Raw genomic sequence first — 16,541 nt, forward strand, 5'->3', positions numbered from 1 at the left:
TTTAATTTTTAATTTTCAGCTAAACCATTTAAGAGTTAATTATAGGGCTTCCCTGGTGGTGCAGTGGTTAAGAATCCGCCTGCCAACGCAGGGGACACGGGTTTGAGCCCTGGTCCGGGAAGATCCCACATGCCATGGAGCAACTAAGCCCGCGTGCCACAACTGCTGAGCCTGCACTCTGGAGCCCGTGTGCCACAACTACTGAAGCCCGCGCACCTAGAGCCCATGCTCCACAACAAGAAAAGCCACCGCAATGAGAAGCCCATGCACCGCAACGAAGAGTAGCCCTCTCTCGCTGCAACTAGAGAAAGCCCGCGTGCAGCAACAAAGACCCAATGCAGCCAAAAATAAAATAAATTAAATTAATTTTAAAAAAAAAGAGCTTATGGTTAAAAAAAAAAAAAAGAGTTAATTATAGACACTGACACTTCATCCCAAAATACTTTAGTATGTATTTCCTAAGAACAAGGACATTCCTTCTACATGGAATAAGAATCTCACTCAGGAAATTTAACATTAATGCACTAGTGTAATCTAAAATACAGTCCATATTCCGATATTCCCAGTTGTCCCAACAATATCCTTTGTAGGTTTTTTTTTCTTTTAATCTAGATTTCAAAAAGAAAAAGGAAAAAAATCACACATTGCATTTAATTGTCATGTCTCATCCAGTCACTCTGAAATTCAGGCCTTCCACCTTTGGAGCTAGAGCTATTGTTTTCCTCTTAATTTTCATTTACATCAATGGACCTCATAACTAAATGCAGCAATTTTTCATCTTCATTTTTGGCCCATGTACTTCTTAAAGAAGTGGCTTGTACTGAATATAATCCCACTATTTTTCAGATCTTAGCTTTAAACCACATTGAAATACAATAATAAATGTTAACAGCAGCTACACAATGACAAGTCTGGGTGGGGAAGGAATGAGGCATTCAGCTTGGGGCACGTTCAAGTCACAGTAATGACAGAACATGCAGGTGACAAGACCAACATGCCATGATTGGAGATGGGAACCGGAATCTCTCCCTAGGTAAGGTGAAGAGAGTCACAGAGGAGTGAGAGGGGGAGCCACAGAACAGTGACTTTCCCAGGGGAGAGACCATTCTGTGAGGAGGACCAGTCTGAGCCCTGGAAGACTTCCAGGTCAGAGAAGCAGCAGGACACGCTGGAGACCCAGAAGAACCAGGAGGTGGGGTGCCCAGGTAATGAGGAAGAAACAATGAGTCCCACCCCTTAGCTGCGTATGGTTTTAAATTCAAGGTGCAAATTAATTCTCAAGACCAGGCCAGGAGAGGGACCTTGGGACCCAGAGCTATACCAGCTGGAGTCAGATCAGGTAACCTTCTGGAGGGGAGGGTGGTGGGCAAGCTAGAGGGGCAAAACCCCAGACAGATCTCCTGATGCAAAACTGCTTCAGGTAAGGAAACCGGAGAAAGAATCCAGAATAATTATCAGGAAGAGAAGTTGCCGAGGAGACCATGAAGGAACAAACAGGAGGACAAAGGCCAATTCAGTTGGGATGGCCAGGGAACAAGTGGAAAGAATCTGTGTCCTTGACAACATTGAGCCACTGAGTTAACCAACTCCAAAGCTTCCCCACCTCTGGACTTCTTGTTACGTAAAATAATAAATTTTCATACTATTAAAAACAAAAGGCCGAAGATTAACCAAGATGGCGGAGTAGAAGGACGTGCTCTCACTCCCTCTTGCAAGAGCACCAGAATCACAACTGGCTGCTGGACAATCATTGACAGGAAGACCCTGGACTTCACCAAGGAGGATACCCCACGTCCAAGGACAGAGGAGAAGCCACAGTGAGACGGTAGGAGGGGCTCAATCAGAGTAAAATCAAATCCCATAACTGCTGGGTGGGTGACTCACAGACTGGCGAACAATTATACCACAGAAGTCCACCCACTGGAGTGAAGGTTCTGAGCCCCACGTCAGGCTTCCCAACCTGGGGGTCCGGCAACGGGAGGAGGAATTCCTAGAGAATCAGACTTTGAAGCCTAGTGGAAATTGATTACAGGACTTTGACAGGACTGGGGGAAACAGAGACCCCACTCTTGGAGGGCACACACAAAGTAATGTGTGCATCGGGACCCAGGGGAAGGAGCAGTGACCCTGGGGGAGACTGAACCAGACCTACCTGCTGGTGTTGGGGGGTCTCCTGCAGAGGCGAGTGGTGGCTCTGTTTCACCGTGGGGATAAGGACACTGGCAGCAGAGGTTCTGGGAAGTTCTCCTTGGCGTGAGCCCTCCCAGAGTCTGCCATTAACCCCACCAAAGAGCACGGGTAGGCTCCAGTGTTGGGTTGTCTCAGGCAAAACAACCAACAGGGAGGGAACCCAGCCCCACCCATCAACAGTCAAGTGGATTAAGGTTTTACTGAGCTCTGACCGCCACAGCAACAGTCAGCTCTACCCACCACCAGAGCCTCCCATCAAGCCTCTTAGATAGCCTCAACCACCAGAGGGCAGACAACAGAAGCAAGAAAAACTATAATCCTGCAGCCTGTGGACCAAAAACCACAGTTACAGAAAGATAGAGAAGATGAAAAGGCAGAGGGCTATGTACCAGATGAAGGAACAAGAAAAAACCCCAGAAAAACAACTAAATGAAGTGGAGATAGGCAACCTTCCAGAAAAAGAATTCAGAATAATGATAGTGAAGATGATCCAGGACCTCGGAATAAGAATGGAGGCAAAGATTGAGAAGATGCAAGAAATGATTAACAAAGACCTAGAAGAATTAAAGAACAAACAAACAGAGATGACCAATACAATAACTGAAATGAAAAATACACTAGAAGGAATCAATAGCAGAATAACTGAGGCAGAAGAACGGATAAGGGACCTGGAAGACAGAATGGTGGAATTCACTGCTGCGGAACAGACTAAAGAAAAAAGAATGAAAAGAAATGAAGACAGTCTAAGAGACCTCTGGGACAACATTAAACGCAACAACATTCGCATTATAGGGGTCCCAGAAGGAGAAGAGAGAGAGAAAGGACCAGAGAAAATATTTGAAGAGATTATAGTCGAAAACTTCCCTAACATGGGAAAGGAAATAGCCACCCAAGTCCAGGAAGCGCAGAGAGTCCCATACAGAATAAACCCAAGGAGAAACACGCTGAGACACATAGTAATCAAAGTGGCAAAAATTAAAGACAAAGAAAAATTATTGAAAGCAGCAAGGGAAAAACAACAAATAACATACAAGGGAACTCCCATAAGGTTAACAGCTGATTTCTCAGCAGAAACTCTGCAAGCCAGAAGGGAGTGGCATGATATACTTAAAGTGATGAAAGGGAAGAACCTACAACCAAGATTACTCTACCCGGCAAGGATCTCATTTAGATTTGATGGAGAAATCAAAAGCTTTACAGACAAGCAAAAGCTAAGAGAATTCAGCACCACCAAACCAGCTCTACAACAAATGCTAAAGGAACTTCTCTAAGTGGGAAACACAAGAGAAGAAAAGGACCTACAAAAACAAACCCAAAACAATTAAGAAAATGGTCATAGGAACATACATATCGATAATTACCGTAAACATGAATGGATTAAATGCCCCAACCAAAAGAAATAGACTGGCTGAATGGATACAAAAACAAGACCCATATATATGCTGTCTACAAGAGACCCACTTTAGACCTAGGGACACATACAGACTGAAAGTGAGGGGATGGAAAAAGATATTCCATGCAAATGGAAATCAAAAGAAAGCTGGAGTAGCTATACTCATATCAGATAAAATAGACTTTAAAATAAAGAATGTTACAAGAGACAAGGAAGGACACTACATAATGATCCAGGGATCAATCCAAGAAGAAGATATAACAATTATAAATATGTATACACCCAACATAGGAGCACCTCAATACATAAGGCAACTGCTAACAGCTATAAAAGAGGAAATCGACAGTAACACAATAATAGTGGGGGACTTTAACACCTCACTTACACCAATGGACAGATCATCCAAAATGAAAATAAATAAGGAAACAGAAGCTTTAAATGACACAATAGACCAGATAGATTTAATTGACATATATAGGACATTCCATCCAAAAACAGCAGATTACACGTTCTTCTCAAGTGCGCACGGAACATTCTCCAGGATAGATCACATCTTGGGTCACAAATCAAGCCTCAGGAAATTTAAGAAAAGTGAAATCATATCAAGCATCTTTTCTGACCACAACGCTATGAGATTAGAAATGAATTACAGGGAAAAAAACGTAAAAAGGACAAACACATGGAGGCTAAACAATACGTTACTAAATAACCAAGAGATCACTGAGGAAATCAAAGAGGAAATAAAAAAATACCTAGAGACAAATGACAATGAAAACACGACGACCCAAAACCTATGGGATGCAGCAAAAGCGGTTCTAAGAGGGAAGTTTATAGCTATACAAGCCTACCTAAAGAAACAAGAAAAATCTCAAGTAAACAATCTAACCTTACACCTAAAGAAACTAGAGAAAGAAGAACAAACAAAACCCAAAGTTAGCAGAAGGAAAGAAATCATAAAGATCAGAGCAGAAATAAATGAAATAGAAACAAAGAAAACAATAGCAAAGATCAATAAAACTAAAAGTTGGTTCTTTGAGAAGATAAACAAAATTGATAAGCCATTAGCCAGACTCATCAAGAAAAAGAGGGAGAGGACTCAAATCAATAAAAAAAGAAATGAAAAAGGAGAAGTTACAACAGACACCGCAGAAATACAAAGCATCCTAAGAGACTACTACAAGCAACTTTATGCCAATAAAATGGACAACCTGGAAGAAATGGACAAATTCTTAGAAAGGTATAACCTTCCAAGACTGAACCAGGAAGAAACAGAAAATATGAACAGACCAATCACAAGTAATGAAATTGAAACTGTGATTAAAAATCTTCCAACAAACAAAAGTCCAGGACCAGATGGCTTCACAGGTGAATTCTATCAAACATTTAGAGAAGAGCTAACACCCATCCTTCTCAAACTCTTCCAAAAAATTGCAGAGGAAGGAACACTCCCAAACTCATTCTATGAGGCCACCATCACCCTGATACCAAAACCAGACAAAAACACTACAAAAAAAGAAAATTACAGACCAATATCACTGATGAATATAGATGCAAAAATCCTCAACAAAATACTAGCAAACAGAATCCAACAACACATTAAAAGGATCATACACCACGATCAAGTGGGATTTATCCCAGGGATGCAAGGATTCTTCAATATGTGCAAATCAATCAATGTGATACACCATATTAACAAATTGAAGAAGAAAAACCATATGATCATCTCAATAGATGCAGAAAAAGCTTTTGACAAAATTCAACACCCATTTCTGATAAAAACTCTCCAGAAAGTGGGCATAGAGGGAACCTACCTCAACATAATAAAGGCCATATATGACAAACCCACAGCAAACATCTTTCTCAATGGTGAAAAACTGAAAGCATTTCCTCTAAGATCAGGAACGAGACAAGGATGTCCACTCTCACCACTATTATTCAACATAGTTCTGGAAGTCCTAGCCATGGCAATCAGAGAAGAAAAAGAAATAAAAGGAATACAAATTGGAAAAGAAGAAGTAAAATTGTCACTGTTTGCGGATGACATGATACTATACATAGAGAATCCTAAAACTGCCACCGGAAAACTGCTAGAGCTAATTAATGAATATGGTAAAGTTGCAGGATACAAAATTAATGCACAGAAATCTCTTGCATTCCTATACACTAATGATGAAAAATCTGAAAGAGAAATTATGGAAACACTCCCGTTTACCATTGCGACAAAAAGAATAAAATACCTAGGAATAAACCTACCTAGGGAGACAAAAGACCTGTATGCTGAAAACTATAAGACACTGATGAAAGAAATTAAAGATGATACCAACAGATGGAGAGATATACCATGTTCTTGGATTGGAAGAATCAACATTGTGAAAATGAGTATACTACCCAAAGCAATCTACAGATTCAATGCAATCCCTATCAAATTACCAATGGCATTTTTTACGGAGCTAGAACAAATCATCTTAAAATTTGTATGGAGACACAAAAGACCCCGAATAGCCAAAGCAGTCTTGAGGCAAAAAAATGGAGCTGGAGGAATCAGACTCCCTGACTTCAGACTCTACTACAAAGCTACAGTAATCAAGACAATATGGTACTGGCACAAAAACAGAAACATAGATCAATGGAACAAGATAGAAAGCCCAGAGATTAACCCACGCACCTATGGTCAACTAATCTATGACAAAGGAGGCAAAGATATACAATGGAGAAAAGACAGTCTCTTCAATAAGTGGTGCTGGGAAAACTGGACAGCTACATGTAAAAGAATGAAATTAGAATACTCCCTAACACCATACACAAAAATAAACTCAAAATGGATTAGAGACCTAAATATAAGACTGGACACTATAAAACTCTTAGAGGAAAACATAGGAAGAACACTCTTTGACATAAATCACAGCAAGATCTTTTTTGATCCACCTCCTAGAGTAATGGAAATAAAAACAAAAATAAACAAGTGGGACCTAATGAAACTTCAAAGCTTTTGCACAGCAAAGGAAACCATAAACAAGACAAAAAGACAACCCTCAGAATGGGAGAAAATATTTGCAAATGAATCAACAGACAAAGGATTAATCTCCAAAATATATAAACAGCTCATTCAGCTCAATATCAAAGAAACAAACACCCCAATCCAAAAATGGGCAGAAGACCTAAATAGACATTTCTCCAAAGAAGACATACAGATGGCCGAGAAGCACATGAAAAGATGCTCAACATCACTAATTATTAGAGAAATGCAAATCCAAACTACAATGAGGTATCACCTCACTCCTGTTAGAATGGGCATCATCAGAAAATCTACAAACAACAAATGCTGGAGAGGGTGTGGAGAAAAGGGAAACCTCTTGCACTGTTGGTGGGAATGTAAGTTGATACAGCCACTATGGAGAACAATATGGAGGTTCCTTAAAAAACTAAAAATAGAATTACCATATGACCCAGCAATCCCACTACTGGGCATATACCCAGAGAAAACCGTAATTCAAAAAGACACATGCACCTGAATGTTCATTGCAGCACTATTTACAATAGCCAGGTCATGGAAGCAACCTAAATGCCCATCAGCAGACGAATGGATAAAGAAGTTGTGGTACATATATACAATGGAATATTACTCAGCCATAAAAAGGAACGAAATTGAGTCATTTGTTGAGACGTGGATGGATCTAGAGACTGTCATACAGAGTGAAGTAAGTCAGAAAGAGAAAAACAAATATCGTATATTAATGCATGTATGCGGAACCTAGAAAAATGGTACAGATGAGCCAGTTTGCAGGGCAGAAGTTGAGACACAGATGTAGAGAATGGACATATGGACACCAAGGGGGGAAAACTGCGGTGAGGTGGGGATGGTGGTGTGCTGAATTGGGCGATTGGGATTGACATGTATACACTGATGTGTATAAAACTGATGCCTAATAAGAACCTGCAGTATAAAAAAACAAACAAAACAACTAATACTAAACTTTCATTGGGTTATTTGTATGGAAATATGTTAATATAAATGTTTCAGACATTACATGAAATTTCTAAAAATCTTATATTTGTATTTGTATGGAAATATGTATGGAAATATGTTAATATAAATGTTTCAGACATTACATGAAATTTCTAAAAATCTTATATTTGTATTTGTATGGAAATATGTATGGAAATATGTTAATATAAATGTTTCAGACATTACATGAAATTTCTAAAAATCTTATATGTTCTGGTATAATGTTATAAGTAATAATCCTAGTTATTACTTTAAAATGTATATCTCAGAAATAACTAATTTTCTTGTCAACTGCATTATTATGAACTTTCATCAAATCTTTAACCGTGGTCATTTTTAAGTCTTTTGTCATTTACAGACAGTTCTGGGTGTACTCTGATGATTTTGCAAATATGTTCCTATAAAAGGGTTTCATCTTCAAGAAATTCATGGAAAAGACTCTGACAAGTACAGGTTTCTGGTAACTGACTGTACTGCTGAACTGAATGAATAAGCATTTTCAGAACTCTAATGAAAAACTGATGAACTCATAAAAGTGCTAACAAAAGATCAAGATGAAAAAAAAAATTAATTACATGGGACTGAGTGAACTGATGAGGATGAGTATAATTTTTGTGACTTTCTGTCTGAATTTAAAAAAAAAAAAAATCCCACAAGGACTCAGAGGCAAAGAATATACAAATCAATTTTCACTGCAAAGTAAAGGAGCTGTTACAGTGGAGGATTACTGGACTGAATGTCAATATTATGACATAGTATGAGTGTGTTTCATGTTTGGTAATTGCAATCATTGTTGCTTTTGTTGTGGTCATCCATGTTAAAAAAAAAAACAAAAAAACAAAAAACTATTTAATATATAAGAAAGAAGAAGGAACTTAAAACATTTACATTAAAATAATTTTAACACAAAATTCTGAAATGAAAAAAACAAAACAAAACAAAACAAAACAAAAGGCCACCTAAGTTGATGAATTAAGAAGCTCTCTGAAAAGCATATTTGCCAAGAAATCTTGAGAACCAAGAGAATGAAGCAAAAATATCAAATAGGTGAACATAACATAGTCACAATGACTGCAGCAAATCCACTCAGCTTGTTAGCTAGATCTTACACATATGATTACCTTGAAAGGTTTGTGAAGAACAAATCTATCCGCCAGTAACTCAGTGATTTTAAAAGGATCAGAGAGAAAACCAGTAAAGGCAGGCAAAAGGAAAATCTGCTCTGTAGGCCCTCAGTTTCTTAAGATAGACATATGAACATACACACACGTATATACATATATGTGTAATGCGTGTGCATATACACATGTGTGTGTACACACACAATATGTATACATGTGTATATATAATAATACATATGTACAAAATTTGCCTCACCCAGGAAGCACTGCTGAATACATAAGCATTCCAGGTTATTCAGGTGGTGAGAACGAGGGAAAGTAGGATACTGGCTGCTGAAAGTTGAAAAGAGGTTTGAGGTGCTCTTGCTACCTAACAAGGGAATTTTTGCCAGAATAACTAGAATAAATAGGGCTTTCACAATGCACCAGCTTTAATAAGGTTTCAAAGCAGTATGAGTAATAGAGGAGGGGGAAGTGTGGTGACACTGTTCCTATTGTCGAGTTTCTCTGCGGTAAACTCTTCTCAGCAGATACCGAATCATCAGGGGGAGATTATTAAACCCTTTTCGTGTCTAAAATTTAACACCATCGTACTTCAGTTTCCTGGTACAAACCTTACTTTAGAGTTGTTTACAGGACCGTGAATGAATTTAACAGGCTGTAGTTTGTAAATTTAACCCTAAAAAATTTAACTTTATTTCCTTCAATTTATTATGAAAATAATCTGCGCTGGAGTTAAGGAGAAGAAAGAGGGGAACATATTTCCACCCTTTTCACCTTCAAATTAACAGTATAACTGTTTAAATGGAACATCCACCGTTCATTTAGAAACTGTAGTATTGACTACTTCTTTCCTATTCCTCAGATGCGCTCATCTGAAGGGGTGGTGCTGGTGGGGATTCGAACAGCTGCACATTTCCAACATAGTATTCCCTAAATGGTGTCAAATGACTGGGAATGAAGTTTTGGTGACTGGATGATTTATTCACTTAGTCATCATTGTTCCGTCAGAGGAAACAAAAAGAGGCTTTTGTTTGTGTTTCTGAGTATAGGGTGTGAGGGATGAAGAGAAGAGAATAGCCATATAATGAGACTTTGGTCTTTTTCGCTCTCTCAAAAGAGGTCTTTATCTTCAAATTACTATAAATATATCATAAAAATAGAATATATACTGTATTGTGGCCCTTTCTACCTTGTTTTTTCAGATTTTCCCGGAAAGTTTCTTTTTCACCTTCTCTATTAAAAAAAATACTGCATGAATATGTTCAAATCATAAAATATTCAAACGTTACAGAAATAACAGACTGAAAAACAAAAGTCTCCCTTCACCGCCCTTGCCCAACCCCCCTCTCCCAACATTCAGCCCCTACAAAAAAGTTCTCTTTTCTTTTTAAACCTCTATTACCCTTGTTTGGGGCAGTTTCGTCAGTTTCACAACAACAGATGGCATATTCAATTAACAGGCAAATTCCAAAATATAGACAACCAGGAATCACTGAAAATGAACCCGCCTATGAAGTACAGTTCCAGAAAGTGACAGGGAAAATGGTGGCAGAGTGGCTGAACAGAGACCAGGGTAGCTCCCCAGGGGAAAAAAAGGCACACGAGGCCAGAAACATCTGGGTTTGCTTCTCCCCCTGCCACTAGCTAACTGGATGTCCTTGAGCACCTTTGTTTCCCCAGCTGTAAAGTAGGCACGACAATAGGAGCCTGAAATGAGCTCGTGTGCAGGAAACACCCAGCAAGCGCCTGACGTATGCTGGATCTTTGGCAAATATTAGTTTTCCTCCCACTTCCAGAGGAAATTTGATGCATCTAAAGTACCCGCTGGTTTGTTTCTGGTGAAGTTCTAGTTGTATCTGCATGTTCATGGGGAAGTTATAATCCTATTTTATACACTGTTTATAAAAGGTGAAAAAAGAGTATGCTTTGCTCCCCTGCCAAACTGCTGGGAGCACGTCAGTGTTTTATAGGTTGATTAAAAGCTGGCGTAGAAATAGATCCGCATTGTACTTAGGTTCAGGCAATGTATATGGATTCAGGCAAGAGTGTTCAGGGTTATGAAATCCTGATAATCGTGGGTAGGTTATGTCCAGGAATCCTGTATCATAAAAGTAACTGATTCAAAAACCAAGTTGAATAATTAGGGAACACTGATGCAAGAACATTGGATCTAAAAAAAAATTGTTTGTGTAATATTAACATGGTTATTTGAGAGTTCATAATTTTTTATTTTCATCACATGCGCACAAAAAAAAAAAAAAACCTACTCTGCAGTCATCCAGCAGGCAAGCTCATAATAAGGTGAAAGTATCTTGAAGAAGGTAAACGATTAAGGCTTCTGGCAATCCTGGAGCTTTTTCTGCAGTCTTTGAGGCCTAGAGTGCCCTCTACTGGTTACCTTCCAGAAAGCCAGGCAGCTGATAGTTTCACAGAGGACTCAAATTATTAGAAACACCATAAATACAACCCTTTATCTCTGTAACTTTCCCATTGAGTGACCTTTTTCTAAAGGCTTATCATCTGAAAGAGAGAGCGTCATGACTTTTTTTGGTACCAGCTTGATTCCTTAATCAGAAGTGCGTCTGACATACCATTTTAAATGTGATCAATTCTATTGGATCCTAAGTATTAAAGTAATCATTATTTCAGGGACTTCCCTGGTGGCGCAGTGGTTAGGAATCCACCTGCCAATGCAGGGGACACAGATTCGAGCCCTGGTCCAGGAAGAGCCCACATGCCGCAGAGCAACTAAGCTCGCAAGCCACAACTACTGAGCCCATGTGCCACAACTACTGAGGCTGTGAGCCACAACTACTGAAGCCTGCATGCCTAGAGCCTGTGCTCCACAACGAGAAGCCACTGCAATGAGAAACCCGCGCACTGCAACGAAGAAAAGCCCCCGCTCGCTGCAACTAGAGAAAGCCCGTGCACAGCAACGAAGACCCAACGCAGGGCTTCCCTGGTGGCACAGTGGTTAAGAATCCGCCTGCCAATGCAGGGGACACTGGTTCGAGCCCTGGTCCAGGAAGATCCCACATGCCATGGAGCAACTAAGCCTGTGTGCCACAACTACTGAGCCTGCGATCTAGAACCCGCGAGCCACAACTACTGAAGCCCGCGCACCTAGAGCCCATGCTCCGCAACAAGAGAAGCCACCGCAATGAGAAGCCTATGCACCGCAATGAAGAGTAACCCCTGCTCACCACAACTAGAGAAAGCCTGCACACAGCAATGAAGACCCAATGCAGCCAAAAAATAAAATAAAATAAAATAAATAAAATTTTTTAAATGCTAAAAAAAAGACCCAACGCAGCCAAAAATAAATAAATAAATAAATAAATTATAAAAAATAATAAATTAATCAACATTTCAGAAGAATAATTAAATGGAATAAAGTGGTCCCAAACTATTTAACTGGATTTTACATTAAAAAATATATTTTGTTGTAGGGTATACAGTTTCTAGCGTACACTAGTCTCTGTGTACTAGCTTTTCAATTTCCTGTGAATCTATAATGATTTCAAAATGAAAAACTGGAAAAAAATCTAGTGACTTTACTTTGCAGCTTTAAATCATTTAAAGCTTTTTTTGAGCTTATTGAACCGTAATGGAAAGAAAATACCAAAGACAAAGATAAAAAAAAAAAAAGAAGAAGTGTGGAACTTCCCTGGTGGCACAATAGTTAAGAATCCGCCTGCCAATGCAGGGGCGCCACAGCTGCTGAGCCTGCTCTCTGGAGCCCGCGAGCCACCTGTGCGCCTAGAGCCCGCGCACCGCAGCGAAGAGTAGCCCCCCCTCCCCCGCAACTAGAGAAAGCCTGCGCACAGCAATGAAGACCCAACACAGCCTAATTATTTTTAAAAAAAGAGTATTAGCATTAAAAAAAAAATTGTGCATCAATTGAAATTTTGATTTTTCTATTCTTTTTCTTTCCCTGCTCTCCTCTTGCTCGTGGCCAGTAGCCCTTCCTGATAGTCCCTGAGGAACCTGCAAAGATATAGCCAGAACAGGTATGCCCATGCTCGTCGGCCATCAGAGCGAACCGGACTTCCAGTGTGAACTAGATTACTGCTTTTCATACATGTGTTTAAAAGCAGAATTTTAATCTTCTAATGCAGTGTTACCCAGAATTCATCCATGCATTCATTTATTCCACAGTTATTGAGCACCTGTTACGTGCTACACATAGTCATGAATATATGTCGCTCCTACCAAATACGGGTCTAAAATTCAGTCACATTCCTTTTAACATTAAAACTAACAACACACACACACACACACACACACACACACACACACCAATCCCAGGAAAATCTTTTTTTTTTTTTTCCCTCCCCAGAATTCCTCTCAGTAATAAATCCATGAACATCAGAGGGTTGACTCAGGCTGGGACCCAGTCCTCCACTTGGTTTGCCTACTGGTCTCTGCTGGGAGTTTGGGGACTCAGATTTAGGCTGGTTTCCATCACCCCTAGCATTGCCTGGATTGTCCTCCACCGCAGATACCTGCAATGGGTCCTAGAAGAGGGAGGGAGGGTGTTCTTCCCCACCCAGTGTTACTGCACACAAAGGGTAGAAATCCCAAACTGCTCTTTAAACACACACACACACACACACACACACACACACACATATGAAAGCCCACCTTTCCCTAGAGGACCAGCAGCAGGAATACCCAGTTTTGCATCCATGACCTGAGAAATCTCCAGAGCAAAGTAGCCTGTCCTTGATCTGGACTCCTCAGTCACATCCTTGGTTATCTTGTTCCACATAAATCTGACAGCACAGCTGCGCTAGCTGGAGTAGGGATGGGGCTCTGTCTCTTTCCTCCTATCTTTTCTTTGCTTCTCTCCCCTCCCACGCTGGTGGACATTGAAGTACCTCTGTGAAACTGGGGGGTTTTGTGAAATACAAATTGAAAGCCACTGATCTGTTTTATAACTCATACTTTATAGGTGAGAAAAATGAGGCCCAGAAGTGTTGTAAACTGCTGATCTGGAACTCAAACTGAAATCTCCTAATTTCAAACCTCTTGCTCTTTCTGTTGCTTTGTGTTGTTTCTTTTTTTATCTCTATGAAGATTTATTTGTCCTAGTCACACTACCATTCGGTAGTTATACCTTGTAAAGCAATCTCATAATTTATAATTGGATGTTTATGGCCAATAATAGCTTGGTAAATTGCTTCTATCAAGGAGTATCTGTCAAAGTCTCAGGAGGAAACAGATGGCACACTCAAATTAGGATAATTCAAGGTGGGTTTAATAAAGGTACTATTTACACAAGTGTGTGTAGTGTGTAGGGAGAGACCACAAGGAACAGCAGTCCCAGGGCTATTCCCACCCCTAGTCCCAGAAGGATGAAGGGAGGGAGTAGCTTCTCCAGAGAGACATGGAGCTTGCCAGAAGAGGAGCCGTGACCTTTGGTCAGGGGACCCAAGCAGCCCAAGGTGACCTTTCAGGGTTGAAGTTGGGCAGCTATAACAGCACCTTCAGGACTTCCCTGGTGGTGCAGTGGTTAAGAATCTGCCTGCCAATGCAGGGGACACGGGTTCGAGCCCTGGTCTGGGAAGATCCCACATGCCGCGGAGCAACTAAGCCTGTGTGCCGCAACCACTGAGCCTGCACTCTAGAGCCCGAGAGCCACAACTAGTGAGCCTGCGTGCCACAACTACTGAAGCCCACGCACCTAGAGCCCATGCTCCGCAGCAAGAGAAGCCACTGCAGTGAGAAACCGGCTCACCGCAACGAAGAGTAGCCCCCACTCCCTGTAACTAGAGAAAGCCCGTGCGCAGCAATGAAGACCCAACGCAGCAAAAATAAATAAATTTAAAAAAATAATAATAACAGCACCTTCACTGTCCACTCTTCCTCTGATCTCTCCTGGGGGTCTTCATTGGTTGAACCCAACTAGAAGTCAAAGGCATTGAACTAGTCTGTACGGGTCAGCCACCCTACAAATCAGGGCGAAGAAGGGTGGAGAATGAACCTGGGGGCAGTGGAAAATCCCTTTCTACAAGGTAATGAAATAAAATTCATATTTTATGGCAAGATAAGAAAAATTTAAATATGCAATTTTTCTTTGCCTGTTTGGGCCGCCTCCTTTCCCTTTGGTGCATGTTGTGCATCTGCTTTAACAAGACCTCTTTAGGAGATAACATTCTTTCTTAATCTCATAAACGAGATAACCTTCCTTCTTAATCTTGTAAAGGGCCAAGACCCATGTGTAAATCTGGATTGTGTAAACTGTCAATTGACTATAGCCCTTTGTCTCAAAGATAACTGTACTTTGACCTCTAAAGAGGGAAATAGTCCTCAGAGCTTTCTGAAAGACTGTCTCCCAGGTTATAATCCTCAGGTTGGCGCCAATACAATTTTCCATTTCTTTCTTAGGTCTGCTACTGATTAATTTTTTCATTGACAAAGGTCACATACAATTTAGTAAGGGACTCCTGGAGTCATCTAATAATGACTCATTGTGATATTGTTATTCATAATCAGAAATATATATTTGGTCATAGTCCCTTTTTCTAGCACAGAGCTCCTAAAACCCTTGGAATTTCCCAAGTGAAGAGAGTGACCAAGGTGTCTTTTGTGATGTTAATGGTGACTTTTGGACCTCACCTCAGATTGAGGGCAGTAGGCCAGGAGAATATGGTTGATTCTCCTGGCCTACTACTAGAGGGTTGGAACTTTCAGTCCCACGCCCCCATTTCCAGGGAGGAGAGGGGAGTTAGAAGCTGATCAGTCACCAGTGGCCAATGATTTAATCAATTGTGCGTATGTAATGAAGCTCCCATAAAAACCCAAAAGGACGGGATTTGGAGAACAAGAATGCTTCTAGGCTGGTGAACAAGAATGCTTCCACATGCCACTGTGCTGGGCCCCAAACTCCATGGGGACAGAAGCTCCTTTGTTCGGCACCTCCCCCTATATATCTCTATATCTGGCTGTTGATTCGAATCCTTTAATATCCTTTGTAATAAACAAGTAATCTAGTGAGTAAATTGGTATCTGAGTTCTGTGAGCTGCTCTAGAAAATTAATCGAACCCAAGAAGGGAGTCATGGAAACCTCTAATTTATAGCTGTTGGGTCAGAAGCACAGGTAACAACCTGGACTTGTGATTGGCATCTGAAGTAGGGACAGTCTTGCAGGACAGAGCCCTTAACCTGTGGGATCTGATGCTATCTTTGGGCAGATAGTGTCAGAATTGAGTTGAATTGCAGGACACTCAGCTGGTGTCGGAGAATTGCTTAGTGTGGTGGAAAAAACCCATCAGAATTAGTGCCAGAATCATGCTTATCTAATAATGGGATCCCAGTTTCTGTGGAAAAACAAAGGAAAAGCAGTCTCTGGAAGGGAGTTTTCCCAAGTGCCCCCGACTCATACCACACAGCTTATCCTGAAGTGAACCTTACTGTGATCTATGCTCTATGTTTCTTTGAAATGATTCAAACACAGGGATTTTTTTTTTTTTTTTTGCTGCACTGCGTGGCTTGCAAGATCTTAGTTCCCTGGCCAGGGATCGAACCCAGGCCCTTGGCAGTAAAAGCGCTGAGTCCTAACCACTGGACCACCAGGGAATTCCCCACAGGGATTTTTTTCTTTACTTTATTTTTATTCAAGTATAGTTGATTTACAATGTTGTGTTAATTTCTGCTGTACAGCAAAGTGATTCAGTTTTACATATACATATATTCTTTTTCACATTCTTTTCCATTATGGTTTAACAGAGGATACTGAATATAGTTCCCTGTGCTATACAGCAGGACCTTGCTCTTTATCCATTCTATATATAGTAGTGTGCATCTGCTAATCCCAACCTCCCA

General features: G+C 40.5%; 1 non-coding gene across 1 annotated transcript; it reads right to left on the reverse strand.

Annotated features, from left to right (window-relative positions):
• Positions 1–16,222: 16,222 nt before the first annotated feature.
• TRNAK-UUU (transfer RNA lysine (anticodon UUU)) lies at positions 16,223–16,295 on the reverse strand. The gene has a single exon. It is a non-coding gene; the product is annotated as a tRNA-Lys (tRNA).
• Positions 16,296–16,541: the final 246 nt, after the last annotated feature.

Source organism: Eschrichtius robustus, chromosome 1, assembly GCF_028021215.1.
Source record: "Eschrichtius robustus isolate mEscRob2 chromosome 1, mEscRob2.pri, whole genome shotgun sequence".
Lineage (NCBI taxonomy): Eukaryota > Metazoa > Chordata > Mammalia > Artiodactyla > Eschrichtiidae > Eschrichtius > Eschrichtius robustus.